The sequence below is a fragment of the Carcharhinus amblyrhynchos genome, unplaced genomic scaffold (assembly GCF_965287045.1).
Source record: "Carcharhinus amblyrhynchos unplaced genomic scaffold, sCarAmb.v2.hapA scaffold_42, whole genome shotgun sequence".
Taxonomy (NCBI): Eukaryota; Metazoa; Chordata; class Chondrichthyes; order Carcharhiniformes; family Carcharhinidae; genus Carcharhinus; species Carcharhinus amblyrhynchos.
This window is the reverse complement of record NW_027649783.1, coordinates 3040104-3064085: the sequence shown is the minus strand read 5'-3', so window position 1 is coordinate 3064085 and position 23982 is coordinate 3040104. Positions and strand designations below refer to the sequence as shown.

Below are 23982 nucleotides of genomic sequence, written 5' to 3'. Positions count from 1 at the left end.
AGACTGAGAATGCGGAGCCTTCATGATCAATCTTAACTGAGCCGGGAATTGATCCCGCGCTGTTGGCTGAATAAACTGTCCAGTCAATGAAGATAAATGCTCTTGGCTACTCATTACTGAAAACTAAGACCATCACTGTTTCTATTTGATGGAGTGAGTAGGTGATAGTAGAGGATGGTTTCGATCCATCGACCTCTGGGTTATGGGCCCAGCACGCTTCCGCTGCGCCACTCTGCTCTCAAAGTCAGCCCCTCCCTGCTTATTACTGCTGCCCGCGAGCCAGGAATCTATTCACTGTCTCTTTTCATTACAAACAAAACCCTGGGAAGCTCACCCTGGCTGGATAATAACACTTAACATCACCCCGAATGTAACAGACAGAGAACAAACACACAGAAAAGCAGTAAAAAACTATTAGGAGACACTCACAATGAGAGACAGAAAATATTCGAGCAAACCGGCAAGACACTGAGATGGAGAAACTGATTGAGTATGAAAAGGGATTTTCTGTTACACAAAGATAGGCCCTGTTTTGAAATGTATGTTGTGTTGTGTAACTGTGCTCTCTGCTGTGTAACTGTTCTCTCTGTTTGGAACTGTGACTCTCCCGTTGACAGATCTTCACTGTGGTTCTGACAAACTCTTCCCTGTTGTGTAAATGTGTTCCCGGTTTGTAAATATCATCCGTCTTGAGCAGAAGTTTTTTTTTTCTTTTGTGTGAAATGTTCTCTGTTGTTCTGTGAAGGTGTTTTCTGTGGAAAAGAATCGATGGAAATGTCAAGGCCGCCATTTCTGAGGTTCCGTTTCAAATCCAGCATTGTTTGGGCCGAATGGCCTCCTCCTGTTTCTGTTTTCTATCCATGTGCCTATGTGTTAAATCAGTGAATTTGAATTTCACCAGCTGCCGTGGTGGGATTTACTCCGTGTTCCCAAAGATTAGCGCGGGCCTCTGGATTACCAGCCCAGTGACATCACCTTTCATCCCTGTAAACGAAAACAGTTCATTCAGCTCAGCATTAAACCTCTTCCTGAGGAGATTAGAATTCCTGCCACAGAATTTCAATTAGCCGATTGATGCAAAGCATTTTGTTCTCGTTTGGAACATGGACAATTTATCCAGATCAAACATACATTGTGGAATATCTGATCTAAAAACACTAAGACGAGTGAGAATTAAATGAACAAAGTTACAAGGAATTTAATTCTGAGAAATCTGTTTGGAAATAACGGTGGATGTCAGTTAACGGGCGAGAGCTCGGTTTTCAGGAGGTTCCACCAGATTTCTGCAATCGTTAGATAACAGCATGGAAATGAGCGAAATTAATCGTTTCACCCATTAGGCTGCCTGTTTGTGGAGTTTGTGGAATATTCCTTGTTGAGTCCTGTTCCTTCGCTGCGCCGCCACCTCCCCCCACCCGCCGTCCCCGCCCTCCATAACACACACACACACACACACACACAAAATATTTTTTTTTGCTGCATCGCTGACTGGATCAGTGCCGCATCCCCATTCTCCGACCTTCTGCACCTCAGTCGAACTGCTCCCCTGTTGCCTCTTCCCAAGATGTAGAAATACCGGCTTTGGACTGAGGTAAACACAGGAACATGTCTAACAACACCAGGTTAAATTTCAACAGGTTTATTTGGTAGCAAATGCCACTAGCTTCCGGAGCGCTGCTCCTTTGTCAGGTGAGTGGGAGTTCTGATCACAAACAGGGCAAATAAAGACACACTCAGTTTACAGAATACCGATTAGAATGCGAGTCTTTACAGCTAATCAATAACAAAGAACAGTGCAGCAAAGGAAACAGGCCCTTCGGCAGTGGCCTGCACCACCCTTTGGCTCAACTAGGCCATTCCTTTGAATCCCTCTATTCCCAGTCTGCTCATGTGACTATCCAGGTAACTCTTAAACAATCCCAGCGTGTCCGCCTCCGCCACCCTACTTGGCAGTGCATTCCAGGCTCCCACCACCCTCTGTGTAAAAAACCTCCCTCTGATATCTGAATTAAACCTCGCCCCTCTCACCTTGAGCCTGTGACCCCTCGTGATCGCCACCTCCGACCTGGGAAAAAGCTTCCCACTCTTCACTCTACCTATACCCTTCATAATTCTGTGCACCTCTATTAGGTCTCCCCTTCTGCTCCATCTTTCCGGGGAGTTCACCCAATGTGTCCTCACAGCTAAGACAAGTCTTAAAGGTGCAGACAATGTGAGTGGAGATAGCGGTAAGCATAGGTTAAAGAGATGTGTATTGCCTCCAGACAGGACAGTAAGTGAGATGAATACACAAGCAACGAAGTGGCACAGAAATCAGAGATTGTAGAATCCGATAACCGACATTGCATTCTGGGAGTTTTACATTTTCCGTAGATCACAGTGAGCACCGCCTTTTCAACGGGGTGTTCCTCACGGGACCCTCAGATCTCTTCTCGCGATCTGAAGTCCTCGATCCGTGTCCTGCGATCGCGGGATGCGATACAGATGCGGGGACTTCAGGCAGCGAGGAAGGCATGCAATCTCCCGAGAGGGTATGCAATCGCCAGGAAATTGCAGAGGCCGCGAAGGACATAAATGTGCAGCCACCGCGACGAACGGGCAGTCGATACCAAGCATCCCTCGCCGGCGGACATCACCAGCCGAGATTGAGTGAGTAAATAGATTTGGTGATTATTCTAACCTGTCCACATTATACCACATTTTTTCTGACCTTACCAATAACTTGTTCAGTTGTAGAACAGTCCATCAGCCGGCTCAAACACATAAAGTCCGACCTTCGTTCTACAATGGCCGAGGATAGATTGTCTGGGTTAGCTTTGGTCTCCATTGAAAGACAGCTGGCTACTGAGGTAGATTATAATCAAGTAATAGATCACTGCTGGAATGAAGCTGAGACGAAAGAGACTCTTGTAGTTGCTTCATACCTTTTTCGTATTCCTTCTTCATGTTTTATGTTGCGTTTAAAATGTAAAATAATTAAGTAACACACGTATATTTATTATGTTTTGATTTTAAATACAAAATAAAAATATATCATGAATTTATAATTACTTGGAATGCGCCGTGGCGCCTTTTTTATGTGTTCGCCCTCTCTAAATTTAGAACCTGGCTCCGCCCCTGCAAACTGACCAACTGCAGCCGCTCCAAATAGATTCACAAAATTAATGAACAAACGAAAAACAAGCGCAACTGATCTTTTGAGAAGCTATGACAGTCTCTGACAGCATTATATTAACATCTCTTCAAGAACCAATTTGCTGGAACTAATTCAATATGAACCGTTTCAGTGTCAGCTCTATTCATGGCCAGTTCACAAACAGGCAGTGACTGGTTAGAAGTTTTAATGTTATCAGAGAACAGTCATCAACATTCTCAGGGAAGTGAAACTGCCGCCCCGAACGTCATAGAATCCCGACATTAAGAAGGAGGCCATTCGGCCCATCGAGTCTGTGCCAACAACAACCACACACAGGCCCTATCCAAATCACCCCACGTATTTAACACGCTAATACTCCGAAGGGGAAATTTAACGTGACCATTCCACCCAACCCGGCATTAATTTTATTGGCGGAACGGTCGATTCTGGAAAGACAATATCTGCCATTAGTGCTGTAAATGAAACTGAGGTCTGTTTTGGAGCTTCTGAAACCACATGTCTTCATGGTGGCAAACCTCTACCCAAAGCTGGTGTCCTGATTTGAATCGACTGCCAGCTGGAGTTTCTCATTTGGATGAAGAATATGGAATGGTGCTGGACTATTCACCTCTCAAACCTGTGGAACTCTGAGTCTTACCTTCACCTTGGTCCGTGAACTTCAAAATAAGTGATCAGTTCACCCTTAATCAGTCAATGCAGAGACAGAGTTTGAAATGGAATAACAAGAAAGATGGAACTCTAATCGATTTGTGCAGAGGTTTTACAGTCCCCCATAAGCAGTCAGGTTGGCCGAGCGGTCTAAGGCGCTGCGTTCAGGTCGCAGTCTCCTCTGGTAGACGTGGGTTCAAATCCCACTCCTGACATAGGTTATATTTTCCTTCGCGCGGCACCATCCAAACCCAAGAAATCTCTCACCTGGCACCACAAGGGCAGCAGATGCAGAGAAACAACGACCATCTCTAAGTTCCACTCCGAGACACACATCATCCTGACTTGGAAACATATTCCCGTTCCGATGGTTCACAATCCTGGAAATTCCTGCCGAATGGCAGTGTGTGTGTGTGCACAGACACCACATGAACTGCACTGGCTCCAGAATGAATTCATGGCCAATTACTCAAAGATAATTAATTTGGAGAATCCAGGCTTCCCGGGTCAGTGACACATTTCCCGGATGAATGAATTATTTAAAAAAATCTCGCGCCACAGAAGGGACACGCCTGCCTTCACAGCAGAAAACTGTGTGTATGAATCACACCCTGAACACAGCTACTTATATACCAGATTTGTGTCTGAAAACAAGATTTGGAACCAACTCACGATAAACCGCTCAATGTTTAACGGAAGAGTTTTACTGAGTGATGTGTGTGATTCCCTCTGATGGTTTTGTTCAATATCGGGGGAAAGGGGGATTTGAAATCGGTGCAGTCGTAGCCCACTGTCGGATCCAATTATATTTCTTTCATGAATCTATCCGGGATCCCATAGCATCTGTGGAGAGAGAAACAGTCGTTCCAGTGTAAGGTCTGCATCTGAAATGTGAACTATCTCTATTTTCACAGATCCTTTCCAGGACTGGTCGTAAACCTGTTTTCACAAACACTACCAGATCTGGAACGTATTTCCAGCATTCCGCTGTACCAAAGTTAGCAATGTCAGGCTCTGTGGCTAATTTGGTTAAAGTGCCTGCGTAACGGCAGGCATATCCTTGTTTCCAATCAGTGTGCACGGACACTGTTAGTATCACTTATTTCACAAATACGCAATATCCGGAACGACTTTCCAGCATTCGACCTTACAGAAAGTCTGTGTGGTTTAGTTCTTGAAATCGGGGGGTTTGAATCTCAGTCCAGCCTGGATTCCTATCACGTGATCTTTGCAATTGTGCAAGTCACAATGTCCCTTCCTTGCTAGTCAATATTATCTATCCCTTCACAGTTGATGATCTACAAAGATGAAAGAAAAACAGAAACTCCCCACGAATATTCCGACTGTTTATTTACACGATCGAGGGATTTTCATCACCTTGCATTTAATTTGCAACAAACCCAACGGTGTAAGTTCTACTAACACAGTTTTCTCTTTTTTATCCCCTCAGGGAATTTCTAACACTGTCAAATGACCTTAGAATCATACAATCCGGACAGTGCTGAAGGAGACCATTCTGCCTATCGAGTCTGTAGCGACTCTCCGACAGAGAATCGCACATAGGCCCTATGCCCGCTAATCTACCTGTACAAACACCTTGGGGACCGAGGGGCAATCGAGCATGGCCAATCCGCCCAAACTGCTCATCTTTGTGGGAGGAAACCGGAGCACCTGGTTTCCTGGGATAACTTGCCTGGGTGAATGCAACCTGAACAGCGCTACAAACATTTCTCACCATCCAGGAGAAAGCATCCCATTTCATTCTCTTCTCATGTATAAAAGTTCACTCCCTCCACTGCAGACACACAATGGCAGCAGTGTGCACCATCTACAAGATGCACTGTAGCAACTCAGCAAGACTCCTTTTCCAGCACCTTCCAAACCCACGGCCACTACAGCCTAGAAGGACAAGTGCAGCAGATACATCAGGATAACACCACCGCGCTGCAGGGCACTGATATTTATTGACTGATTTTTAGTTATTTATAAGTTGTTGTTGTTGCGTGTGAGTTTTTAATCTTCTTTATCTTCCAAAAGAAGCAGAAGAATATTGAAAAATATGTTCCTACTTCCAACGCAATCAGCGAACGCAATATCAAACGTTAAGAAAGCCACTGGCGTTTGTGTTCCCTTCTGTGGTTTCCCTGAGAACCGAGTAAACAAACACAGCGTGGAAAGATGGCAGAGCAGGAAATATCTGTGTCAAAGCTGAATCGCGTCAATGAAGCAGCGAACCGTTTGCTACGAATCTGATCCAAAACACGACACTGATGGGATTTGAACCCACAACCTTTGAATGGCTAACCTGTATTGTAATTAGAAGTCCAACGCGCTATCCATTGCGCCACAGAGTCATATATCTGGAGCTGGCTTTACAGGGTCTTATATGGATTCTTGACAATGTAACAGCTGCTGGTAAGTTCAACAATCTTTCATTTAAAACGTCGGGAACCTCATTGATTGCAAACCATGTTGAACACCTTATGCCTGTTAAAACAGCGTTGGAAAGGCAAACCTTTATGTCCTTTTTATAGGAAATCTGTCCAGAATGATCCTCCCTCTCTCCTCCTCCTCATTCTCTTGCACAACTTGGAGTCTAATCTGGCAGGCTTCATAGTCGGGAGACACATTCTGCTCCCTCTGTCACAGGGCGGATCAGTTGCAGTAAAACCCCTGAACAGAACACAACACAAAGCTGGAAGCTGGAAATCTGAAACAAAACAGGAAATGCTCAGCAGGAGAGGCGACACTTTGATGAATGGAGATTTGTGTAAAACCAGCTCCTGAAGCACAGCACAGCTGCACAGTTTAAAGTTTCCTTTAAATTAAAATTAAAATTAAATATTAAAAATTAAAATAAAAAAATTAAAAATAAATTAAAATTAAAATTAAAATTAAATTAAATAGGGATTGGAATGCCCTGCCTGCTGCAGTTGTAAATACGCCTAGTTTGGGGGCGTTTAAGAGATCCGTAGATAGGTTTATGAGTGGAAAGGGATTGGTTTAGGTTAGAGGGCCATTGCTTTTTAATTGGTCGGCTGTCCTGCGCTGTAATGTTCTGTGTTCTATATATCCACAATGGATGCTCCATTCTATGATTTTGAACAATTCAAATTCAGAATGTGCATTGTTATTCTAGTCGCCACAGCCTGAAAACCACTTCAGGCATTGATGTCACCCTTGGATTTTAAATTTGTAAATCCATTCTCTATCTTTTTGAAGCGAATATTGAAACATTATCCATCACCCTCTCAGTTCTTTTTGAACGAGAAGGAGAATTGAGGATATATTTGGATAACTTTCTTTGACGAAATTTGTACAGAAGCATAAAGGCGAGAATCACACACAGCGCTTCATTAAACTCACCCGCTAAACATTGAAAGGTGACAGTTATTCATCAAGGGATGGAAATCCATTTATTCGTTTATTCTTTGTGGAGAATAGGAAAGTTGGAACAGTATGCAATCTGGACAATATAACTGAGCAGAGTGAAACACAATGGGGACTGGGTAAGATGAGCCGACCATGGGCAGTGAACAAAGTGGAGGTGCAATGTTGTCAGGCGGAGCAGGGAGTCGTTGCAGAGTGAAGGTACATCGGAACGTGGGAGTGTTAAATGTTTAATGATCTCTGTACAAGTAGACGGTGAAATACAGACCTAAGGCTGGATATTCAATGTGTTCTGAGATGGGTGAATAGACTGTGGCATCTTGGCATGGTAAAGGTGCAATGGGGACGAGGAACACTAAAGGTATACACTTTAATTTATATCACCTCTCCTAGAGCTTCGGACCGAAATATAACACTTCACACTTTCTTACATTAATTAAATTGCATCTTTCGCATGTCTGCCCATTCCACCAGCCGGTCTGTATCTTCTTGAAGATGTTCAATATCCTTCTCACTAAAGTTTCTCGCTATTTTCAAGTTTTGTACTGCTGGTAAATTTTGAGTTTGAAACCTGTACACCCAGATATCGATCAGTAATATATGTGGAGAAAAGCACGTTTCTCTCTATATACCAACCCCAACCGGAAATAGGTAATTTTTTGTGTAATATATGCTTTAATATGTTTGTACCAATAATTAAACTATTGCATAGTGAAATTCTGACTGTTCTAAACAACAATGATTCAACATGCCACTTGGTTCAAAAGGAAATACATACCGGTACTAACACCCTTACTTAAAAAGCATAGCCTTGCTGATTTACCTGTATTTATATGATGAATAAACTCAGCACAACATGGGCAGGCGGGCCGAATGGAGTACTTCTGCTCTTATTCCCTATCTTCGTGTGTCTGTATCCTGGTTGTTAATTTCCCCTCAACTGGATTGCTGAAACACACGGTTCACTGGGAATACCAGAATAAAACTAAAATATGAGAGAAAAATCAAACTGTGCGATTCTCAGCTCTGTCAGACTGTCTGGTCTTCAGACAAGATGACAACTGACGGCATTCAGCCAGTTTCCTGAATCCACAGCACGCGGTTATTTATCCGGTGTATCGGATCCCAGAGACCCACAACACGGTTAAATGACCTTAAATCGAGTGATTGTTTTTTTTTCTCGTGTTCTGCAGTAATATATTCTCTGCAATGACTTCTCGGGAACACGAAACTGCACCTGATTTCACTCATTCTCAGAATCTACTCTGGAGAAAAATGAAAGCAAACCCCGGGCTCGACCGGGATTTGAACCCGGGACTTCTCGCATTTTCGTGTCATGACCCTAAGCGAGAATCATACCCCTAGACCAACGAGCCAACTGTCAACCACAGTGCGATGGAAGCATCTTTTCAATGTCTCCTTTAGCTTTTTAACCATCTTTTCGGAACAACATTGTAAAATCAGGAATGTTCCCGAACAATGTTCCATTTCACTGTCTGTTCTGGTGAAGATCAGAAGCAGTGATATCAGTTTTCACCACTCGCCAAGTCGACCTGTGGTTGTAACTCGCCAGTCGCGCCGGTAATCTCATTCTGATAGCCGGATTTGATTGGATTTGATTTATTTTTGTCACATGAAATAGTACACAGTGAAAGGTATGGTTTCTTGCAGACAAAGCATACCGCACATAGAGAAGGAAGGGAAAAAGTGCTGGATGTAATACCACCTCATCTTTCCACAAATAAGGGGACCAAAACTGGACACAATATTCCAGTTGTGGCTTCATCAACACAATTGAAACAGTCTTTCTCTACTTTCTTACTCCAGTTTTTTTGCAATATATGCTTACATTCAAATTGCCATTTTAAAATTATACATTTTACCCGCATACTGACTTTCTGTGATTCTGGACAGAGACAGCCAGATCCCTCTGCCCAGACAGATTTTGAAACTGCTTTCCAGAAGGATAATAATTTGCCTTTCGCATTTATCCACATTGAACTCCATCTGCCAAAAGCTATCCAATTCTCCGAGTATATCGAGATCCATCTGTAATATTTTTACATCTTTTTCCCCGCCTGCTTTCCCACAAATTGTGTATTATTCGCAAATTTTGTCCTGTTACACTCGACAAAAGAAAAACAACGTATTTCTTGACAAGATAAAAGTAAAATCCTGCCGATGCTGGAATCTGAAACAACAAATGAAAATGCTGGAAAAAATCAACAGGTCTGATCTCATCTGTGGAGAGAGACCAGCTGAGATTGTCCAGCATGTTCAGACTTCAACACACCCCGTCTTTCCTCCAAAATTAAAAAAAGAACATGCGGTTTGATATGAACGGCAAACGCACCTTTCTGTCTCCACCTGATTTGTGTTTTTTCTTCATGCATCCATCCCATTCTCTTTCCTGCTAATCCAAAAGTCTTACTGAGTTAGTTAAAGCCGCTGTTTGCTGCATTGAATGGTTCTCCGTATTGGGGAAAATAACTGATCTCGTCAGAACTGAGTTGTCGCTCCGGAAGTGTAAGTGACAAGTGTGTAATGCGTGTGGTCACTTCATGAGTCAGTTCCTCGTTTGTATAGTGATCAGTATCCCCGCCTGTCACCGCGGGAGACCGGGGTTCAATTCCCCGATGGGGAGGTCCTCGCAACTTTATTACTTCAAATTGTACTTGTGTTGTTCTCGAACTTTCAAAATAGAAATGAAAAACACTGTCAAGAAATGAAACTTTCAAAAATGCAAATCTTTACATTTGCACCGACACTTTTCGTGACCTGAGATCAACGTTCGTTTAATTCATCAGCATTTTGGCTCACCTTTGATCTGGCGATGTCACGTAGTCAACACGTCGAATATTACCCTGATATTAGCACATTGTCAATAAATGCTGTGATTTCATATTTTTCAGTTCTATTTTCGGATGATCCACTGATTCCCAAATCCCTGAAAATACAAAGGAAACCTCCAATGTTGTTCAACATTGGAAATCCCTTTGAGTCTGTGAGTTGTGAAGATTCATGCAGCGTGAGGAATGGAATATTAAAGCATGATTGTCAGAGCAGAAAGGTTCACTTCGAGCTGGACAAAATTTTGATGAGGCCACCGCTGGAGGACAGTGCGCAGTTCCGGTCAAATCACTACAGTTAGGATTTCATTCCGTTGGAGAGTGTGCAGTTTCCATTTACCAGGGACCAGATCGTTGCCTGGGATGGAGAATTTGAGCAATGAAGAGAGTCCATGTAGACATCATTCACTGTCCGATTCTCATCAACCACATTTGTCACTTCCTTGAAACACTCCGTGATGTTCGTGAGACACGGCCTCCCCTTTACAAAACCATATTGTTTCTCACTAATATGTCCACTCATTTCCAAGTGGGAAAAGATCCTGTCTCGAAGAATCCTCTCCAATAATTCCCCGGCCATTGATGTAAGGCTCACCGGCCTGTAATTACCTGGATTGTTGCTGTTATCCTTCTTCAACAAAGGAACAACATAGGCGATTCTCCGATCATCTGGGACCTCCTCTGTCGCCAGTCAGAATACAAAGATTTCTCTCAAGGCTCCAACAATTTCCTCCCTTGTCTCTCTCAGTATTTGGGGTATATTCCATCAGACCTATCTTGTCGACCTTAATATTTCTCAAAGGCACCAATACCTTCTCCGTTTTGATCTCAACATGACTCAAACCACCTGCACATCCTTCCCCAGACTCATCATCATACACGTCGTTTTAGGTCAACATGACGCAAAGTGCTCATTTAATACTTCGCCCATTTACTCTAGCTCCACGCATAGATTCTCTCCCTTGCCCTTGAGTGGGCCAACCCTCTCCCTGGCTACCCTCTTGCTCGTTATGTATGTATAAACAGCCTTGGGATTTTCCTTAATCCTGCTGGCCAGTGTATTTTTCGTGGCCACTTTTAGTCTATTGTTTCATTATATTTTTCATCTTCCTCATCAGGTTAAGGAGCGACACTCCAAAAGCTCGTCTTACCAAATAAATCTGTTGGACTTTAACCTGGTGTCCTGCTGCTACTTAATGTGCCTCCCCCAGTCCAACGTCAGCAACTCCGCGTCTGTCTGTGAGAGAATGGAATTAGTGCTGTATCTGTTATCCATGATCTGCATACAGATTTGCTCCTCTATCTCTTTCTCACCACACTTCCCTTTTTCCTTCTCTATCACTTCTGTTCACATTGTATTGAATAGTAATTGCCTGGTGTTCTATGTGACTGATGTAGTCACTCTGTCCGTGGTACTGTTGGGGACTCAATGTGTATTTGCCAGTTAGTGGGAGCTGAGAGTGACTGCGGGGTTCATTCCCTCCCTGCGATGCTCTGTCATTTTGGGATTAATGTTGTAACTGTCCTTCTCGGCCTCTATATGAGGGGACTGGGTTTACTTTTACCTATCAGTCTCTGCAACTGCCTGTGGGATTCATCCTCTAATTGTCAGTCTCTGGCTGTGTAAATCAATGTGTATTCTTTAAATATCAGAGAAGAGAGAAAATTACAGCATAGGAGCTGCCCTTCAGCTCTCTGAGCCTCCGCCGACCATGCTGCCCATGTGAACTAAAACCTCCTTTCAGTCTGTGGCACTGAGCCTGCTTCCTGCTCAATGGGCCGAGTGTTGGCGAGTGGGATTAGTTGGGCAGGCCAGGGCATTTCATACATCACTGTAGATTCGATGGGCCAAAGGGCCTCTTCTACACTATCCTATTCTCTGATACATGGCCTTACAACCCAAGCTTGGAAAATGATGTATTCGTAGATAATGTATTTTGGGTGGATGTCAGTATAAACTGCAGAAATTTGGGTCATGTCTTAAAACTCACAGTTTGTTTTCCCCGCATAGAATTGTTGATATTTCAAACACTTTGTCTGAATTTGTTCTGAATGCTGAAAATGTAGTGACTTTTGGAACACTTCATAGAATCAGAGAAATCCGACAGTGAATAAAGAGGCCATTTGGCCCATCGAGTCCGCACTGGCCACAATTCCACCCATGCCCTACCCCTATATCCCTACGTATTTAACCCTCATCCCACGACATTCAGAGACAATTTCAGCATGGACTCCCGTGCCGCCCAATACCGTTCAGTTTGAGGGAAAAGGAAAACTGGCCCGCACAGGGATCGAACCCGCGACCTTGGCGTTATTAGCACCACGCTCTAACCAACTGAGCTAACCGGCCACATGCGAGGAGGCGGCCACGGACGGTTATCCCGGCAGCACGGTAGCATAATGGTAAGCACTGCTGCTGCACAGCTTCAGGGACCTGGCTTCAATTAGAGGAGTTTGCACATTCTCCACGTGTCTGCGTGGGTTTCCTCCGGATTCTCCGGGTTCCTCCAACAGTCCAAAGATGTGTGGGTTAGGTTGATTGGCTGTGCTAAAATTTCCCCTTAGTGTCCTGAGATGCGAAGGCTCGAGGGATTAGCGGGTAAAAAAATGTAGGGATATGGGGGTAGGGCCTGGGTAGGATTGTGGTCAGTGCAGACTGGATGGGCTGAAGGGCCTCTTTCTGCACTGTAGGGTTAAAGAAAAACACTTATCAGAAACATAGTGTGATTTCTATATGTGTGTTGCCTGATGTTGTTGTTGATGTTCTTGTTTTTTTTCATATTGTGACTGTGTTTTCACTGACTGGCAATGAAGACAAATAAATAAATGTCTCATGATCGAATTGAATGGTAGAACAGAGTCAACGTGCCATGTGCAATGTCTGTTCTTAATTGCTGCGTTCTGGTGACTGGAAGAGACGGATCGATGGATACTGAGGGAAATAAGGGTGGAAATTGCAGTGGCAATGGAGGCAATTTCTAACCCAGCTCGTTATATGGGTGGTGCCAAATGAGTGGAGAATTGCAAACGGTAAAGACGCCTCTTCAGAAATGGCTGTAAGAATCAGTCCAATCAGTTTAATATCAGTTTAATTGTTGGGCCGAAGGGCCTATTTCCTGTGCTGTGTTGTTCTTTGTTGTTCAATATGTAATATTCTCCAAATAATAACCGGAGGGGAAAAAAACACCCACCTGTGCTGATGCACAATAATTAAGGAAAGCCCCTCAGTAATCCCATAGTTAATGAACTTGATCGAGATGTTCATGAGGGTAATGGAAAAGGCAAGGATTCAAATCCCATTCCTGGCAGTGTTTGGGGGAGGCAGTGGCAGTGGACAAGTAATCCAGAGATCCTGGGTAATACTCTGGGAAGCTGGGTTCAAAACCCAAAAGGGCAGATGGTGAAATTTTAATTCAAGACAAACCTGGAATTAATTATCCATTTTTATAAAACCTCATTCAGTTTACTAATGTCCTTCAGGGAAAAAAATCTGCAGAAGGAGGGTATTTGAATCAGCAAGTCCAGAGGTAACAAAAACATGGATGAGGGTTTCAGGTATAGTTGAGATCAGGTATTATCAACAATGTGTGAAGTTACACAGCTGGAAACAGGTGGCCTTGGTGCAGGAACAGATGTGTGGTCAGAATCTCATTTCCAGGTGGAATGATGTGCCAAGGTTATATGAGTTTGTTTCGGCTTCGACAGTGACCAGGGAGAGTGATGGAGTCATTGACTGGGAATGGAATTTTTGGTGGGACCTTTGGCCTTCCAGATGTTTAATGGGGAATTATCTGCTTATCGAGTACAAGCTGCTGGATAAGCAATCTAATAATTTAATAGGATGGATTGGTTCTGAGAGCTGATGATGAGCTGGAACTGGGTATTATCAGCTTACGTGTGAAAACTAACACTGATCTTCAGATTATAACACCGAGAGGTGAGGTCTAGAAATGGGAGGGAGCCAAGGTTAGATCCTTCAAAGATTCGGGAGGTAACAACACAGGAGGGAGAAGAGTGACCATTGCGGGTGATATTGTGCCACTGACCAGAAAGGTAGGAATGGAACGAGGCGAGTGCAGTCTTCCCCAGCTGGACAACCATAGAGTATAGAACATTACAGTGCAGTACAGGCCCTTCGGCCCTCGATGTTGTGCCGACCGGTGGAACGAATCTAATGACCCTCCAACCGAAACTCTTCCAATATTGTCCTTATGCCTATCCAACTGATCATTTGAACGCCCTTAAAGTTGGCGAGTCCACAACTGCTGCAGGCAGGGCATTCCACACCCTTACTACCCTCCGAGTAAAGAACCTACCTCTGACATCTGTCCTATAATCCTCACCCCTCAATTTAAAGCTATGTCCCCTCGTATTAGTCATCACTATCCGAGGGGAAAAGGCTCTCACTGCCCATCCTATCCAATCCTCTGATCATCTTGTGTGCCTCAATTAGGTCACCTCTTAACCTTCTTCTCTCTAACGAAAACAACCTCAAGTCCCACAGCCTTTCCTCATAAGGCCTTCCCACCATACCAGGCAACATCCTGGTAAATCTCCTCTGCACCCTTTCCAATGCTCCCACATCTTTCTTATAATGCGGCGACCAGAACTGTCCGCAATACTCCAAGTGCGGCCGCACCAGAGTTTTGTACAGTTGCAACATGACCTCACGGCTCCGAAATTCAATACCTCTACCAATAAAAGCTAACACACCGTATGCCTTCTTAACAACCTTATCAACCTGGTTGCCAACTTTCAGGGATCTATGCACACGTACAGCGAGATCCCTCTGCTCGTCGACACGACCAAGAGTCCTTCCATTAGCCCTATATTCTGGACTCCTGTTACTCTTACCAAAGTGAATCACCTCACACTTTTCCGCATTGGTCTTCTACACTTTGCTCAATCTGTTCTTCACAACAATCCTTGAACTGATGTGATGGGAATTTCTTTCGCTGAGAGAAGCTACAATCCCAACACTGAACATCCTGTTGAATATTCAGGGTCTAAGACAAAGAGGATCGCATTTCCCCCTGAATCTGCTGTGTTTTTCTTCAATGTTCCATTCGAATGACAGTCTGAAAGGATAGCTAGTTAACAGAAGTTTATTCGCTGAAAAAATAGTGCGCCGAAGGCTCGTTGGTCTAGTGGTATGATTCTCGCTTCGGGGATTTCGCTGTATGAATTTGCGAGAGGTCCCGGGTTCAAATCCCGGACGAGCCCTCACTTGTTGCCAGTTTTGGTTCCAAATGTTGGTTGATTATTTGGGGAAAAAAACACGTTTCGTATTAGATGGCGGGATTTCCATGTCTCGAGATCAGGTGTGAAGTGCAGCAACACATCGCGACAATTTTCTCAATGCTGCAAACCAAAAGTTTTCAAGAATGTTCACCCACAGAACCGGACTGTAAACTTATCCCAATGAATCAATCAGGGCTGTCCATTGCTTGTCGCGTCAGGGATTCTTGCATCGTGTGTTCAGTTGTATTTTGGTCAGAAAGAAATTGAAGTCTGACAATTCGGGGTGGAGGGGGGGTGGAGGGGGTGAGGGGGCGGGGCGGTGTGGGGGTGGAGGACGGGAGACGTGGGCGGGAGGGGGAGGGGGGGTCACAGTTTGGTTTTGAATCGATTATATTTCAACTATGTCCCAGGCGTTTCACTGAGCAGGAAGTGAATCTTTGTGAAGCTGTTCGGTATTCCACTCCAGAGGTAATTAACTCAATGAAGAGGAGGTTTGGAGAGGCTGTCCATGTTTGATTAGACACTAGGACTGGGTGATATGCATCTAAGGATACTGAAAGACATGATCAGTGTAATTGCGAAGAGACTGGAAATAACTTTCCAACTTCCAAGTTATTAAGGTAGCAATGTTTTTTGAACTGCCTTGAGTATTTTGAAGTGGTAACAGAGAGTGTTGATAAAGATAATACTGTTCATGCGGTTTACATAAACTTCCAAAAGCACGGAAATTTTTAATAAGGCAGATTAAAGTAAATGCATCAAAATGTGAATTGATTCGTTTTGAAGGAAGAACCCAGATTCAAATCATAAACTACATGGTACAGTTCTAAAGAGGCAAGTATGTACATATATCTTCCAAGTTGACAGGGATGATCATAGAGGTTTACAGCATGAAAAAAGGCCCTTCAGCCCAACTTGTCCTTTCTTAACCACCAAGCTACTCCCAATTGCCCGCGTTTGGCCCACATCCCTCGATAGTCATCTTACTCATGTAACTGTCCAAACGCTTTTAAAAATTAAAGTTATACTCACTTCTACTACTACCACTGGCAGCTTGTTCCAGACAATCACCATCCGTAAAAAATGAAAATGTCCCTCTGCACCCTTTTGTATCTCTCCCCTCTCAGCTTAACGTATGCCCTCCAGTTTTAGACTCCCCTACAATTGGGAAAAGATATGGACTGTCTCGCTGATCAATGGCCCTTATTATTTTGTAGACCTCAGGAAGATCACCCCCAACGCCAGAGACAAAAGTCCCAGCCTATCCAGTCTCTTCTTGTAACTCAAACCATCAAGTCTTGGTAGCATTCTAGTCAATCTTTTCTGCACTCTTTCCAGTTGTATAATGTCCTTTCTCTAATAGGGTGACCAGAACTGTACACAGGACGGCGATGGGAGTGATCATAATAAATCAGACAGTGCCCTGTGTGTTTTTTTAACAATGGGGTACTGAGTACAAAAGAACAGAAGCTATGTTAAACCTACATTTATATTGGGTTCGGTTTCAAATGGATATTGGTTCCATTTTCTGCAAAGGACGTCAAATTTCGTTGCACAAAGGGCTTTGGTGAACCAGATGGTTATGCCGGTAATTGACAATGGATGAAAGCATAAATCTGTTCTTCATTCCAGATATTTTGTAATGAATTCAAATTCCACCAGCTGCCGTGTTGGGATTCGAGCGCGGGTCCCCGGAGACCCGTTCTCTGAGGGCAGCTCAGAGTCAACCACATTGCTGTTGATCCGGAATAACATATATGCCGGACTGGGTAAGAATTCCGTCCGGAAAAAAAAAATCTGTATTTTTTGTTTCTGGACAATAGACTCAAGGTCATTAATTCCAGGCATTTTTATTGATCCCGAATTTCAGCATCTGCCGTGTGGTGGATGTGTGAGGGTGCATGTGAGTGTGTGTGGAAGAGAGAGATTAAGTCATTTTCAGTCTCTTTGTGGTTGTGGATTAATCCCTTCTGTTCCCTCACAGACACAGAGATCCCCTTGCACCTCTGAACTCTAACTGAAAAACACTTGTACCCCTGTGACCCTGGGAGTTGGGGGAGGGGGGGGGGAGGTGGGGGGCGGGGGGGTGGTGGTAATGGGTGGGTGATGTTTGAAGCCAAGGCGTCAGGATGCTGAGTGTGAAACAGTCGATTTTAAAGCATGCGTGTCGGAAACTGAAGAGTGAACTTGTCTGTGAGAAGATCACAGAAAAGCTGTGTCTGGAGCTGCGCCCTGGAGACAAGTTTTGGGTTGTCAGTAAATGGACTCCTGTAATGAAGACACAAAATCAGAAACAGAAAATCCTGCATAAATTCAGCAGCCCCGAAAGCAGCTGTGGAGAGATATTCCTACCGCCAGGATGTAACTCTCCAATTGGATACTTCACCTTGCTCAGATCTGACACTCTCAACACCTTCCTGTAAGGAACAGGAAGGGCGGGAATTGGGTCTTTGTTGATTTGAGCAAACAGAGCAATGCAGCAATGAGAAGCTCCTCACCCCCCGGCGGCTTGGGGAAGGATGGGACTGAGAGACAGGCCTCTGGCTGGCGTTCAAAAATGGAAAACAAAACATGGAGTTTTTATTGTAATGACATGAAGATGGAATTCAAATCGAATTGTGCAGATTCAGGTATTTATTCTGGAAGTCAGGATGGCCGAGCGGTCTAAGTCGCTGCGTTTAGGTCGCAGTCTCCTCTGAAGGCGTGGGTTCAAATCCCACTCCTGACATTCTTTTTTGTCTCCCCTGTTCCAGACCCCATCCACATCCGCGAAATATCTCCCCCGGAATGACAATGGTTGCAGGGGCTCAGGAACAGCGACCTCTGGCAAGTTTCATTCCGAGACACATCCCATCCTGTCTCTGAAATATATCACCGTTTCTGTGGCTGGCTGACAATCCTGGAACTCCTTCCCGAAAAGCAATACATCAGTACAGACACCACATGGACCGCAGTGGCTCAAGAATGAATTCCCTGAAAAAATTCTCGAAAATAATTAATTTTGGGCAACAGATGCTTTCCGGGCCAGCGACACACATTTCCCGTACAAATGAATATCTAAAGAAATCACCTGATGTCACAGGAGAAGCTCATCTGACTTCAGAGCAGAAATCTGTGTGAATCACATCCTGAACACTCCTACTTTTAGACCAGATGTGTGCCTGAATACAGTAAATGGAACCAACTCATGATAAATGGTTTAATGTTTAGCCGAGGAGTTCTGCTGAGTGATGTGTGTGATTCCCTCTGATATACAATGTCGGGGAAAGGCAGATTTGAAAGGTTTACAGGGAAATCAGTGCAGTCTCGATTGGCCACTGGAGGGGTTCTGTACTTTTTGACTTATGATTTTATGCCCAAGCCGTTACATCTGTGGAGAGAGAAACAGGTGGGTCTAGTGAAAGGTCAGGATTTGAAATGTGAGCGATCTCTATTTTCACAGATACTCCCACATCTGAAACTTATTTCCCACGTTCCATGCCAGCTGTGACTCTCACCAACGTTTACTGATGCATCATGGAAGCATAATTCCTGGTTCTATCAGGGCTTGGTATGGATCCTGCTCTGCCCAGTACCGCAAGGAGCTACAAAATGTTGTGAATGTAATCCATCACGCAAACCAGCCTCCAATCAGTTGAGTCTGTCTGTACTTCCCGTTGCCTCGGCAAAGAGCCAACATAATTAAGGAACCCACGAAGCCTGGAGACAGTCTCTTCCAGTTTCTTCCGTCGGGAAAAAGATACTAAAGCCAGAGGTCACGTACCAACTGAATTCAAGAATAGTTTATTCCCTGCTACTGTCAGAAGTTTGATTGGACTTACCTTGCATTAAGTTGATCATTCTGTGCACTCTGTGATTGTAACACTACATTCTGCCCTCTCTCGTTTCCTTCTCTATGAATGGTAAGCTTTGTCTGTGGAGCGCGCAAAAAACAATAATTTTCACTGTTTGCTAATACACGTGACAATAATAAATCAAATCAAATCAAATCAACCAACTGATCAGATCACATCAGACTCTGGCGAATGCCTTGTTTCTGTGCTGCAGGGATACATGGTTCTATGTTGCAGACACGCTTGGAAATCTGTTTGGTTTTTGAATCCGTGGCCGACCCATGGACAGTAGAGATTTCATTGAGCTTCTTAAAATTAGCATCGGAGACACAGAATAATTAACCTTCAACTTCATGAGTTCAGAAACGGTTTGGAAACTTGGTTCATTTTCCAGTGGCTCACAGAGATTTGCCACAATAAGATTTTAACTGAGGCAGCTTTTATCAAATACATCTATATCAAATAACACCAGATAGTAATAGCCACAGAATGTTTTTCCATGTTTATGTGAGATTGGGGATGATAGTTTGTTTTTGCTCAATCTGCACCTGTACCACGGGCAATAAAAATACAATAGAATTAAATAAAAGCATCTCCGCTGCGAAGCACTTTGAAACTTCCAGCGGTTTGGAGAAAAAAAAGCGCATTTCTTAACAAAATAAAAACAAAATACTGCCGATGCTTGAATCTGAAAAAGCAAATGAAAATACTGGGAAAAAAAACTCAGCGGATCACACATCATCTGTGGAGAGAGACCAGCTGAGATTGTCCAGCATGTTCAGACTTGAAGACACCCCGTCTTTCCTCCAAAATTAAAAATAACATGCGGTTTGATATGAACGGCAAACGCACCATTCTGTCTCCACCTGATTTGTGGTTTTTCTTCATGCATCCATCTCATTCTCTTTCCTGCTAATCGAAAAGTCTTAATGAGTTCGTTAAAGCCGCTGTTTGCTGCATTAAATGGTTCTCCGTATTGGGGAAAATAACTGATCTCGTCAGAGCTGAGTTGTTGCTCCGGAAGTGTAAGTAAAAAGTGTACAATGCGTACGGGGGATCCGAGTAGCAGCTCCTCGTTAGTATAGTGGTTAGTATCCTCGCCTGTCACGCGGGAGACCGGGGTTCAATTACCCGACGGGGAGTTTATCGCGATTTTATTATGTCAAATTGTACTCGTGCTTTGAAAACAGAAACAAAGACTGTCAACGAATGAAACTTTCAAAAATGCAAAAAAATGCATAAATACATTTGTACCAACAGTTTTCGTGACCTCAGATCAACATTCGTTCAATTCATCAACATTATCTCTCACCTTTGACGTGGCGATGACACGGAGTCAACACTTCGAATATTACCCTGATATTAGCACAATGTCAATAAATGCTGTGAGACCTGATTGAGGTGTATAAGAAATGGACAGGGTGGATAGGAAGCTGCTGCTGCCTCACAGCAACAGGGACCCGGGTTTGATTCCCGGCTTGGGTCACTGTCTGTGTGGAGTCTCCATGTTTCCCCGTGTTTGCGTGGATATTCTCTGGGTGAACAAAGAACAAAGAAAATTACAGCACAGAAACAGGCCCTTCAGCCCTCCAAGCCTGCATCGACCATGCTGCCCGACTCAAATAAACCTCCCTACCGTTTCTGGGACCAGATCCCTCTATTTCCATCTTATTCATGAATTTGTCAAGACGCCTCTAAGAAGTCACTACCGTATCCACTTCCAATACATCCGCGGCAAAGAGTTCCAGGCACCCGCACTTTCTGCCTCATACATCTCCTTTAAACCTTGTCCCTCACACCTTAAACCTTTGCCTCCTAGAAACTGATTCTTTCACCCAGGGTAAAAAAAAGCTTCTGACTATCCACTCTGTCCATGCCTCTCGTAATCTTGTGGACATCAGCAAGTCGCCCCTCAACCTCCGTCGTTCTAGTGAGGACAAATCAAGTTCCTCCAACCTCTCCTCATAGCTAATGCCCTCCCTACCAGGCAACATCCTGATAAATCTTTTCTGTACCTTCTCCAAAGCCTCCACATCTTTCTGGTAGCGTGGCGGCGAGAACTGAACACTATATTCCAAGTGTGGCCTAAGTAAGGTTCTATAAAGCTGCAACATGACTTGCTAATTTTTAAACTCAATGCCCCGGCCGATGAAGGCAAGAATGCCGTGTGCCTTCTTAACTACCTTCTCCACCTGCATTGCCACTTTCAGTGACCTGTGTACCTGTCCACTCAGATCCCTTTGGCTATCAATAATCTTATGGGTTCTGCCATTTACTGTATATTTCTTATCTGTATTAGACCTTCCAAAATGAATTAACCCACATTTGTCCGGATTAAATTCCTTCGGCCATCTCTCTGCCCGAGTCCCCAACTGATCTATATTCTGCTGTATCCTCTGATAGCCCTCATCGCTATCCACAAATCCACCATCGTTTGTGTTGTCTGCAACTTACTAATTAAATCAGTTACATTTTCCTCCAAATAATTTATATATTACAAACAGCAAAGGTCCCAGCACTGATCCCTGAGGAACCACTTGCCACAGCCCTCTATTCAGAAACAAATCCTTCCACTGTGATCCTCTGTCTTCTTTGACTGAGTAAGAAGTCTCACAACACCAGGTAAGAGTCCAATCAATTTATTTGATAGTAAACTCACATGCGTTCGGGATTTACCTCTTCGTCGGGTGATGAATGGGCAAACCCTGAAAGCTTTTGGGTTTACAATCAAATAAACTGGTTGGACTTTAACCTGGTGTTGTGAGACTTCTTACTGTGTTTACCTCAATCCAACGCCGGCATCTCCACATCATGACTTCATCAAAACAGACAGTGAAATGGAACATTGTTCAATAAATCTCTGATGAGCTGTCAAAAAAGTTGCCTAATTTTGAGATACTTTGAAAAGTTCTGGGGCACAGTCACACCGGGTGGCTCGTTGGTCTAGGGGTACGATTCTCGCTTTGGGCGTAGCATTTGTACGCGAGCGGTCCCGGGTTCAAATCGCGGACGAGCCCTGCATTTTTTTCAAAAGATAGTTCTTTGCAATGAAGGTGGCGACAATGAATGAAAGCCGGAGCAGTGTTTACCTCCCGAGAACTCATTGCAGAGAAAATATCTCTGCAGAACTCGAAAAGCAACCATACAGTCTGACAGAACTGGGAATCCTAGTCAGATTTTAATTTTTCCATGTTTTAGTTTAATTCCGGTGCTCCGAGTGAACCGTGAGTATTGATGAGTTTCAGCAGTCCTGTTGAGGGGAAATTTACAATCAGGAGAAGGACACACGAACAGAGGAAATAAGGGCAGAAGAAGGCCATTCGGCCCCACAAGTCTGCCCCGCCATTGGCTGATCCGTTTGCGTTTCGATTTCCACATTTCCATCTGTTCCCGATAACCTTTGATTCTGTTGCCAAATAGGAATCTATCCACCTCCGGAATAGGAGTGTTCAATATCCCCGCCTCCACCGCCTTCTGAGGCAGAGTTCCAACGCTCCGAGAGAACAGAATTCACCGACCCAAAGGAGAAAGCTCAGTTTTCTTTAAGTGTCCGTTGTTCTGCATTCATTCACAAGAAGACATCATTTCCACGCGCAACTTGTGAAGACCATTCAAGACCTGATGTGCTTTGAACAAGGTACCTCCCACTCGGAGTATCTCCGGTGCAGAGATTCCCAGCCAGTCTGTGTAAACTTTCCGCTTCTCAATCTGGTAAATCTCCTCTGCACTGTCCAACTATTCAAGTTATCAAACTGACAATCTCTTCTGGACCGTTTACAACGCATTTACATCCTTCATTAAATATGGATACCGAAACTTCAGACAATATTCGAGATACTTCACTAATGACCTAAACAACTGAAGCATAACATTATTTCCTTACATGGTCAAATGTCTGTAACAAAGCAGACATTCCATTAACCTTTTTTATTACTTGCTGTCCCTGCATACTAAATATTTGTGACTCGAACACAACGAGATCCCTTTGCATCTGGGGAAGTTTGCAGCCCTTCTAGAATTGAGTAATAATCTGGTTTTGTTCTCTTCCTGCCAAAATGAATAAGTTCACATTATATTCCAGTTGCCAGGTTTCTACCCATGCACAAAACCTTTCTGTAGCTATCTCCAAGCCCCTTACGTTCTCTCCACAAGTTACTTTGCGACATATATTGTGTCTTCTGTAAATTTTGCTGCCGTGTTTTCAGCTGTGGACAGCGATAGCTGAAGATAGAACATAGAACATAGAACATTACAGCGCAGAACAGGCCCTTCGGCCCACGATGTTGCGCCGACCAGTTAAAAAACAATGACCCTCTAACCTAAACCAATCCCTTTTCATCCATAAACCTATCCACGGATCTCTTAAACGCCCCCAAACTAGGCGCATTTACAACTGCAAGCTTCTGTGGAGATGACAACTCCCAGACACAAAGCGTCCTCTGATCTTTTCCTGTGCTGTAACTATTCTGTGTGTATGGATGTGAAAACCATTCTGTATCACCTGGTGTGTGATGCAGGAATTGAGTGTGGAATTCATTGTCTATCTGTCAGTCTCTATGGGTGTGTATGAGTGAATGATTCATTCTGGATCACTCTGTCTTTTCTTCACACTGTGATTGCGGATTGATTGTTTGTCTCCCAGTCTCTGAGCCACTTTGTAGATCTGGGACAATTCAATAAATAATTTACCTAAATGAAATCGGGTCTTTTTTTTCTAATTAATAAACTGCTCGACACGATCCCCCACCCAAACTATTTCATATAACATTATCTTTTTGTCTCTGAAATCCATTCACCCTCCAACACTTCCCCAGCTTTCCATTAAATACAGCTGTGCTAATCGTCTCCGATCATAGAATCCCTA

At 43.9% G+C, this 23982-nt stretch overlaps 5 non-coding genes across 5 annotated transcripts; 3 read left to right on the top strand and 2 right to left on the bottom strand.

Annotated features, from left to right (window-relative positions):
- The first annotated feature begins 3936 nt into the window (after nt 1-3936).
- On the top strand, nt 3937-4020 carry trnal-cag (transfer RNA leucine (anticodon CAG)). The gene has a single exon. It is a non-coding gene; the product is annotated as a tRNA-Leu (tRNA).
- Nucleotides 4021-6067: 2047 nt separating this feature from the next.
- trnar-ucu (transfer RNA arginine (anticodon UCU)) lies at nt 6068-6159 on the bottom strand. Its single transcript is given in 2 exon segments — nt 6068-6103; nt 6123-6159. It is a non-coding gene; the product is annotated as a tRNA-Arg (tRNA).
- A 6161-nt stretch (nt 6160-12320) lies between these two features.
- trnai-aau (transfer RNA isoleucine (anticodon AAU)) lies at nt 12321-12394 on the bottom strand. The gene has a single exon. It is a non-coding gene; the product is annotated as a tRNA-Ile (tRNA).
- A 2783-nt stretch (nt 12395-15177) lies between these two features.
- Nucleotides 15178-15267, top strand: trnap-cgg (transfer RNA proline (anticodon CGG)). Its single transcript is given in 2 exon segments — nt 15178-15213; nt 15232-15267. It is a non-coding gene; the product is annotated as a tRNA-Pro (tRNA).
- A 2663-nt stretch (nt 15268-17930) lies between these two features.
- Nucleotides 17931-18013, top strand: trnal-uag (transfer RNA leucine (anticodon UAG)). The gene has a single exon. It is a non-coding gene; the product is annotated as a tRNA-Leu (tRNA).
- Nucleotides 18014-23982: the final 5969 nt, after the last annotated feature.